Source organism: Orycteropus afer, unplaced genomic scaffold (genome assembly GCF_000298275.1).
Source record: "Orycteropus afer afer isolate SDZICR_OR568_19922 unplaced genomic scaffold, OryAfe1.0 scaffold00016, whole genome shotgun sequence".
Classification (NCBI taxonomy): domain Eukaryota; kingdom Metazoa; phylum Chordata; class Mammalia; order Tubulidentata; family Orycteropodidae; genus Orycteropus; species Orycteropus afer.
Window position 1 is genome coordinate 19,369,155 of NW_006921603.1, and position 10,248 is coordinate 19,379,402.

The following is a 10,248-nucleotide window of genomic DNA, read 5'->3' on the forward strand; positions in this document are numbered from 1 at the left end:
CTTTACCATCTGGTTATTGATCTCTCCCTTCCACAACCAGCATGACCTTTCTAAAATTTCAGTCTGAACATGTCACTGCCCTGATTAAGATTTGTCTTCTTCAGTGTCTCTTTGCTTAACTGTAATCTTCAGAGTACATATACAACTATGGGCAATAAAACTATTTTGAAAGTAGTCAAGCAAGGGTAAAATTAAAAAAACTGATTTCCAGATCTCTGACTTTGATTTATACTCTTTTATAAAATTCCATCTTTCCTGAGACAGCACCTATACTCAAGGAATCCCCCTCAACAATTTCCTTTTCTCCATTCTGCAAAAGTCAAGCAACATCACTTTTATTCTAAATTGTTCTGTGGATGTTTGTCTAAGTTATAAACACCATCGATTTGTCACAAAAGGGAATAATTTGAAATATTAGCATAGCTATGGAGAGAGAAAGTGAATATCTCTCAGGAGTGGATGGATAACAGACTCTATTATTAATTTGTTGTTGTTGTTAGGTGCCATCAAGTCAGCTCCAACTCATAGTGACCCCCTGTACAATGCTGCCCTGTCTTGCGCCATCTGCACAATCCTTGCTATGCTTGAGTCTGCCATTATAGCCACTGTGTCATTCATCTCATTGAGGGTTGCCCCTTTTTTGGCTGAAGCATGCTCTCCTTCTCCAGCGACTGGTCCCTTCTGACAATATGACTAAAGTAGGTGAGAAGTCTAATCACTTTCAATTCTAAGGAGTGTTGCAGTGCACTTCTTCCAGGATGAATTTGTTTGTTCTGGCAGTCCATGGTATTTTCTGTATTCTTCACCAAGACCACAATTAAAAGACACCAACTCTTCTTTGAGCTTCCTTATTCATTGTCCAGCTTTCACATGGATGAGGCAATTAAAAATACCATGGCTTGGGTTAGGCACACCTTAGCATTCAAAGTAACAAGTTTGCTCCTTAACACTTTAAGGAGGTCTTTTGCAGCAGATTTGCCCAGTGCAATACAGCATCTGATTTCTTGACTGCGCCTCCCATGGGTGTTGATTATGAGTATGGTGGGTTCTAATTCTTTGTTTTAGAAACTGAAGGAGAACTTGAAGGAGAGTCCAACCAAATTGTTAATTGACCATTAAATAAAATTTTGGTAATGGACAATTTTATGATTTTTAGGTACGTAACTCATGTTTTTGTTGTTGTTAGGTGTTGATGAGTTACCTCTAGCTTATAGTAAACTTAGGTATAACAGAACAAAATGTTGCCAGGTCCTACACCATCCTCACAAACATTGGTATGTGTATTAGGCTGCATTCTCTAGAGAAGCAAAACCAGTAAAGCTGAGAGACAGAGAGAGACAGAGGGAGAGAGAGAGAAATTTATCTTAGGAAAATGGCTCACACCCTTATAGAAGTCCAAAGTTCTTGGATCAAATGTCAAGCTGGAGGCTTTTCCTGACTCACGCAGCAGCAGGAACTGACAAGCTCAAGGTTGGTAGCAGTATACCAGCTGTTGACTCCAACAAATGACGAATCCAAGATCACCAGGCCGAACAGTGGATTGTTTGCTCATGGACAGTTGTAGACAGCACAACAGGATCTAGATCCACAGAAGAGTGTTTCAACTTCCCAAACAAAACCAAACTCACTGCCATCGAGTAGGTCCCAACTCATAGTGACCCCTCTTTGGGTTTCTGAGGCAGTATCCATACGGAAGTAGATTGCCCAGTCTTCCTTCCAAGGAATGCCTGGTGGATTTGAACTGCCAGCCTTCTGGTTAGTAGTCAAATGCCTTAGGCACTATGCCACTAGAGCTCCTCTCAATTTCCCAGGATATCTGTAAATATATTGGAAGCAGGTCACACCCCTAGAGAAATGCCCTTTCAACAATTGGCTGCTCATAACATATGCATCCAATCTCATCATGGGAATAACTCACATCACAACTGCTTAAACCACTCAGAATTATGGTCCAGCCAAGTTGACATACAACTCCAACTATCACAGTTGACCCCTTGTCAACTTGGCAGTTGTATACATCTCCTTAACCATATATAATCTCTAAATAAAAACAATTATAAAGTCACATTTGTGCCTAACATGATAAACTAACATGCATACAACTGAAATGCATTAACCCTGTTTACATTTTATAGTTCATAACAAAAGGAAACAAAAATATTTGATGCACATATACCATGAAGAAATATAACAATTACAGTCCTTGTTTCTGCAACTGGCCATGTGGTCATAGCTGATATTCAGAACTACCTTCTTCCACCACCCATTCCGTATTTCCCTTACCCTCAGCAAGCACCTCATCTGATCGTGATTCTTTGCCTGTTGGGGTGACCCAAATCTTCATTCCTGAAGGATCTGGGCCATTAGTAGTCATATCAGAATTGGGTTGTTGTAATTTTCCATTGACTTTAATTACAGGGTATGGTAGTACTAAGACATGTCCTAAAGAATCTCCTGTATTCCAAACACATTCTTCTTTACTTCCATTATATAATGTCAATCCAATTTCCCCTTGGTAATCAGGATCTATCACACCAGATAATACAGTAATGCCCTTCTTTGTCTGTTGATCCAGAGGTATGAGGAAGCCAAAATGGCCAGGTGGCATTCTTAACTTCCAGTTCAATGCAATCAATATTGTGTCTCCAGGTTGGAGTGTTCCAGCTTTTGGGACTAAGATCTCCAGACTTGCAAAGCATAAGGTAGCAGGGACAGGAAGCAAAAAATTTTTGAGTGGGTCACTAAGAGTAATAATGAGTGGTACCACTCCTCTTTCCACTGCTTGGTTCCTGGACTCATGAATCCTGGCTATTGGAGAAACAGCACCATATATTGGACACTGGTTTAGAGCATAGACAGCCTCCTGGAAAACATTGCCCCAATCCTTCAAGGTATTGCTACCTAGCTGGCATTGCAATTGTGTTTTTAGTAGGCCATTCCATCATTCTATCAAGCCAGCTGCTTCAGGATGATGGGAAACTGGTAAGACCAAGGAATTCCATGAGCATAGGCCCATTGCCACATTTCATTTGTTGTGAAGTGAATCCCTTGATCCAAAACAATGCTGTGTGGGATATAATGATGGTGGATAAAGCATTCGATAAGTCTATGGATGGTAGTTTTGGCAGTAGCACTGCATGCAGGGAAGGCAAATCCAAATTCAGAATAAGTAACTATTCCAGTAAGAACAAAACACTGTCCTTTCCATGATGAAAGTGGTCCAATGTAATCAACCTGCCATCAGGTTGCTGGCAGATCACCCCAAGGAATGGTTCCATATCGCGGACTCCATGTTGGTCTCTGCTGCTGGCAGATTGGGCACTCAGCAGTGGTGGTAACCAAATCAGCCTTGGTAACTGGAAGTCCATGTTGCTGATCCCATGCATAACCTCCATCCTTGCCACCATGGCCGCTTTGTTCATGAGCCCATTGAGCAATGACAGGAGTAACTGGGGAAAGAGGATGGCTGGTTTCCACTAAATGTGTCATCCTATCCACCTGATTGTTAAAGTCCTCCTCTGCAGAGGTCACTTTTTGGTGGGCATTCACATGAGACACAAATATCTTTACTCTTTTGGCCCATTCAGAGAGCTTTATCCATATACCTTTTTCCCACACATCCTTGTCACCAATTTTCCAATAATGCTCCTTCCAAGTCCCAGACTATCCAGCCAGGCCATTGGCTACAGCCCATGAATCCAAATGCAATCATACATCTGGACATTTCTTGTTCCATGCAAAGTGAACAGCCAGATGCATGGCTCAAAGATCTGCCTATTGGGATTTCCCTTCATCACTGTTCTTCAGGGAAGTCCCAGAAAGGGGCTGCAGTGCCACTGCTGTGCCACTTGGGCCATATGATCCAGTTGATCCAATGGTGCTTGAAGTGTCTGTAGCAGATAGACATGCTGTTTGGAGTCATTGACAGGTCCCTATTAGTGAATCACAACACAGATCCTTGGGATTTTGGAGCAAAGCCCTGCCATCCTCTGCAGATAACTACTCTCCTTTTGAGAAACAGCTTTTGGCTTGTTACTGGCTTTAGTAGAGACTGGACACCTAACCATGGGCTACAAGTCACCATGAGGCCTGAGCTGTCCACCATGAGCTGGGTGTTGTCTGACCCACAGAGTCATAAATTTGGACATGCACAGCAGCCCTCCATCATTAAATGGAAGTGGTATATAAGAGATCAGGCTCAAGCAGGACCTGAAGGCACAAGTAAGTTGCATGAGGAAGTGGCTCAAATGCCCATATGCCCCCATTCCAGGTTTCAAGATCCCATTGTTTCCCAATCAATGCCCTTGCTTTAGCTTCAGACACCATTCTGGGTTAGGATTCAATTGGCATTGTAATTCAACTGCCCTTACAATAAGACTCTGGGCTTGGTTTTTGGCAATATCAGCTCTGTTACTAGAAGAAATAAGGCTTTCTTTCAGGATACAACTGGGATCATTGAGATTTTTTTATGCAGTGCTTGAGCTGTGACTCAGCAGCCCTGAAATCAACTCCCTCTTTGAGTATGGTTACCATAATGGACAGCAGAGTCAAAACGGTAATCAGTATACTCTGACTCATGTGGAATTATGGCATTGGCTACTTAGTCATGTCGAGATATTCCTACGAAAGCGAAGGATAAGTTATTGTATCTGGCTTCCCCCACAACCTCTTGAATGAAGGGGAGACTGGATCCCCTCGAGGAAGGACCCCATGCCTGGTACCAAATGTGTTAGGCTGTGTCCTCTAGAGAAGCAAAACCAGTGAACCAGTGAAGCTTATAGAAAGAGAGAGAGAAATTTATCTTAGAAAATGGTTCACACCCTTATAGAAACTGGCAAGTCCCAAGTTCTTGGATCAAAAGTCAAGCTGGAGGCTTTTCCTGACTCACGCAACAGCAGGGACTGACAAGCTCAGGTTTGGCAGCAGTATACCAACTGTTGACTCTGACAAATGATGAATCCAAGATCACCAGGCTGAATGGTGGATTGTTTGCTCATGGACAGTTGTAGACAGTACAATAGGATCCAGATACACAGAACAGTGTCTCAATTTCCCAGGATGTCCACAAATATATTGGAAGCAGGCCACACCCCTAGGGAAAGTCCCTTTCAATGGATTGGCTGCTCAAAACATATACATCCAATCTCATCATGAGAATAACCCACATCACAACTGCTATAGAACACTCAGAATTGTGGTCCAGCCAAGGTGACACACACCTCCGACTATCACGGTACATTTGAGCTCATTGTTGCAGCCCCTGTGACAATCTACCACTTTGAAGATCTCCTTCTTTTTTATTGACTCTCTAATTTATCTAATTAATCAAGTACAACATCTTTCTACAGTGATTGGTCCCTCCTAATGATATGCCCAAAGCAAGCAAGAGGAAGTCTTACCATCTTCTCTCCTAAAGAACATTCTATTTGTACTTTTTCCAAGACAGATGTCATAGGAAATTCAAATAACTGAATGGCATATTTATAATAAAACTTCTTCCATTTCCATGTACTTACTTATATAAAAAGTTTTCTCAGTACCTAAATCTTTAGAAATGAGAAAAGTGGAATAAATTGATGCTAAACTTACCTTGTTCTGCAAAAGTTAATGTATCCACAGATTTTTAAACTAATTGCAAAAAACATAAAGTCTTTTTATTAAGAGATTCAGTTGCAATAAAATTTAAAGTTTATGGTCAATATTTATAAAAATATGTAATATGTTTATTATTTTAATAGCATATACATGTCCTCATATAAATTTTGGACCAGTTTAGTAGCCAAGTCTGTTGCTAAATTGGAGAAATGTTTTCATTTTTTCAAATTTTTAATTTATTCTTAAATTTCAGAATTTTTGGATAAGGAATTGAAAAATAAGTCTGTGCTAAAAATCATAAAGATAACTCAATCAAGAAAAAATTTAATAAAGATTTATGCTTATGGAGAAATATTAAAGTATTTTCCTTTGGAGAAATATGTGGGAGTAATCAGAGAAATGCTTTCATACATAAATGTAATTTCATTAGGATAAAATTCTAAACAGGTCTACATTTTCTGTTTGAGAATAGGATTTCTCAAAGTGGGATGAATATTTCAACTGTCAATTATTCTTGATTTCTAGGACAAGCAAGGAAGGTTCAAGGAGTGGCCTTTAGAACTGTTTGAGGAATATCTTTCTCTTTTTGGTAGAGACCTTGTCTCAGCTTGACTGGTAACAATTTGTGCACTGGAATATGGAAATATTGAGATTAATTAATGTATCTGCAATAATGATGGGCAGTGGCAGAGAGGCATTGCTGCCTTCTGCCAAATGGAAATAGATCTGGAGCTGAGCAAGGACACAACCTGAAAAGAAAGCTTGATATTGGTCTTGGCTACTCTTAGTAGCCACTTCTAGTAGCAATAAGCATTTTTGGTGGTGTAGATCTTTGATAACAGCAATAATTACTCTATCTCTCTTTAGAATTTATGATCTTTTAAGAACCCAGATTAATTTATTCAACCAATTCTTTTGATACAGTGATTCTGTATATTCCTTCCATCTTCTCTAGATACTTCCTGCATCAATCAGCATTTTTCTCATAGATTCCCTCAATATTACAACTCAAGAGTTCTTTTTTTTTTCTTCAGGAAGTAACAAAAGAAGATGGAAGGGTTGATGTTCAACCATTTCAAGGGGGTAGTGTATGATCAAGAACCGATGGTATTGAAGGAAAATATCCAAGCTGCGGTGAAGGCATTGGAGAAAAACAAAACTCCAGGAATCAATGAAATAATGATTCATATATTTCAATGAAGAGATACAATGCTGGAGCTGCATCATCTATGCCAAGAAATTTGGAAGACAGCTACCTGGCCAGTCAACTGAAAAGGATCCATATTTGTGCTCATTCCAAAGAAAGCCAAGCCAACAGAGTATAGAAATTATTGAATCATATCTTTAATATCACATGCAAATAAAAAGCAATACCTTGACAAGGAAGTACCAGAAATTCAAGCCACATTCAGAAAATGACAAGGAGCAAGCATTATTATTGCTGATATCAGATGAGTCTTGACTGAAAACAAAGAGTACCAGAAAGATGTTTATCTGTATTTTATTGACTATGCAAAGGCATTACACTATGTGGATCATAACAAATTATAGATAACATAGTGAATATGGAAATTCCAGAACATTAATGGTGCTCATGGGGAACCTGAAGCTACTCCAACAGGCAGTCATTTGAACAGAACAAGGGATACTGTGTGCTTTAAAATCAGGAAAGTGGTGTATCTGGATTGTATGCTTTCATCATACTTATTCAATCAATGCCTGTGGAAGCAGCAGTTAAGATATCAGATGATATATTCCATTGGGCACATTTGCTGCAAAAACCTCTTTAAAATATTAAAAGCAAAGATGTCACTTTGAGGACTAAGGTATGCCTCACTCAAGTCATGATTTTTCAGTTGCCTCATATCCATGTGAAAGCTGGACAATGAATAAGGAAGACCAAAGAAGAACTGATGCATTTGAATTATTTCTTGGCAAAGAATATTAAATATACCATGGTCTTTGAAAAGAATGAGAGCTCTGGTAGCATAGTACCTAAGGCACTTGACTGCTAACCAGAAGGCTGGTGGTTCAAACCCACAGCCACTCCTCAGAAGGAAGGTTGGGCAATCTACTTCCATGGTGATACTGCCTCGGAAACCCAAGGAGGGGTTGCTATGAGTTGGGTCTGACTCAATGGTACATAACAATACAAAAGAATGAGCAAAGCTGTATTGGGAGAAGTACAGCTAGAATGTTCCTGGGAAGTGAGGACATCATGATTAGTAAGTAGAGGATTGATGAATAGAGAAGACCCTTTGGGGCTGCTCATGGATGATCCAAGTCATGGATAATCTGTGATCAAGGTTCTGTTTTGACAGTAAATGCTGACTTTTAATGAATATTTAATATATTATTTGCATTGTTTAAGAATTTTACACACACAATCTGTTTTAGTTCTCACCAATAACCCAATGAAGGAGCTCATTGTTATTATTATCTCTATTTTGCTAATGAAATATACATCTCCCAGGAAAAAGAATAAAAGTGATATTAATTTATTCTCAAATACATAGTAATATTCCTTCTCCCTCTCTAATAATCTGTTATATGAGGTGTGTGCTTTTATATTAGAAGGAGCTAAAATTTGAAGAAGATTGTGTTATTCTGTGCTGTAAATAGAGATTTCTCTCTACACCCACTGCCATCTATTCTGACTCACAGTGACCTTCATAGGGTTTCTAAGGCTGTAAATCTTTACAGAAGGACGCTGTTTCATTTTTCTCCCACAACGTGGCTGGTGGGTTTGAACCACCAATTTTTTGTTAGCAGTCCAATGCCTTAACCACAGTGCTACCAGACGCCTTAGAGTTTTCCATAGAACTTTATTAAAAGACTATTCTCCTGAAATATGCTTGAACTGCTGCAATGTTGATCTGTTGTTGCTTCTTTGGCAGTTAACCAGATTGATCTCTTGCTTATTTTAAATTAATCTGCTGTTCTTGTTGTTAGGTAGAATTGAGTTGGCTCCGACTCAAAGCAATCTTATGTACAACAGAATAAAACACTGTCCTTTCCTGCACCATCTTCACAGTCATTGCTATGTTTGAGCTCATTTTTGCAACCACCATGTCAAGCCATCTGGTTGAGGGTCTTCCTCTATTTGCCAATCCACTACTTACCAAACATGATGTCCTTCTCCAGGTCTCTGCTGATAACCTGTCCAAAGTACATGAGATGATGTTTCACCATCTTCACTTGTTATTAACAGAGTGGCTAAGGCACTTGACTGCTAACCAGAAGGCTGGCGGTTCAAACCCACCAGCCACTCCTCAGAAGGAAGGTTGGGCAATCCTACTTCCATAGTGATACTGCCTCAGAAACCCAAGGAGGGGTCGCTATGAGTCAGGGCTGACTCTACGGCATATAACAACAACAACAATGTTTAGATAGCTCATGTATAGAAAAGTCAGCCTGACATCACAGGTCAATGAATTTGTGATTTTTGTTTAGATAGTGGCAGAAGTACTTTTAATTTAAACCACAGTAGAAGAGAGATAACCATCTGCACTAGCCCAAATACTAGAAATTACAGTAAGAATTTTATAGTTTCAGAAAACAAGCAACTTAACTCTAGGTAGGAAAATAATTTTTTTTTTTTTAATCGTAAGACTAGAAACAAATAAAAAAACAAAATTCTAAAAATATGTGCTTAATAATATCCACTAAAATATAGCAAATCTAGAAATAATCTAACAAAAGATATGCAAGACTTTGATGTAGAAAATTCTAAAATTTTATTGAAAAACTTTAAAGAGGATCTAAATAAATAATTGTAGATTGGAAAAGTCACAGATGTCGATTTTCACAAATTCTTCTATACATTCAAAAAAAAAAAAAACCAAAGAAAAGAAAAGAAAATTTGAATCCAAATAAGATTTTCCATAGAATTGACAAGGCTTTTCTAAAATTTTAAGCTAAGGAACAAAAGCCCATGAACAGGCAAAAACAAAACAAAACAAAATTTAAGAACAAGGAGATTAATACTTATTATAAAGCCATGGTAATTAACACAATGTGATATGGTATAGAGACAAATGGTCCAATAGAATAGAGCAGAGAGCACAGAAATAACACTTTTGCTTACGGAAAGCTGATATATGACAGAAGTAGGAAAAAAATGGATCAATAAAAGTTGTGGGAACAAAAGGCATAATATAGAGAAAAATGAAATTGAACTCTTACTTCACACAGTACATAAAAATCATTATCAAGTGAAACAGAACCCCAAATATGGGGGAATAAACCTTTAAAACATTAAGAATATATTGGAAACTATCTTTATGCTTTCAGGGTAGGAATGGATTTATTCACAAAGTAAAGAATAACTTGATTACATTAAAATTTAAAACATCTGTTCAAAGAAGGTCAGCAAAATATGAGTGATAAGTTGTAAAATGGTGCATATTATATCCAACACATATAAATGACAAAAGAATAATTATCAAGATATTATAAATAACAATTATATATCGTCGTTGTTGTTATGTGCCATCGAGTCAGCCCCGACTCATAGCGACCCCTCCTTGGGTTGCCGAGGCAGTATCACCACGGAAGTAGATTGCCCAGTCTTCCTTCCGAGGAGTGGCTGGTGGGTTTGAACTGCCAGCCTTCTGGTTAGCAGTCAAGTGCCTTAGGCACTATGCTACCAGA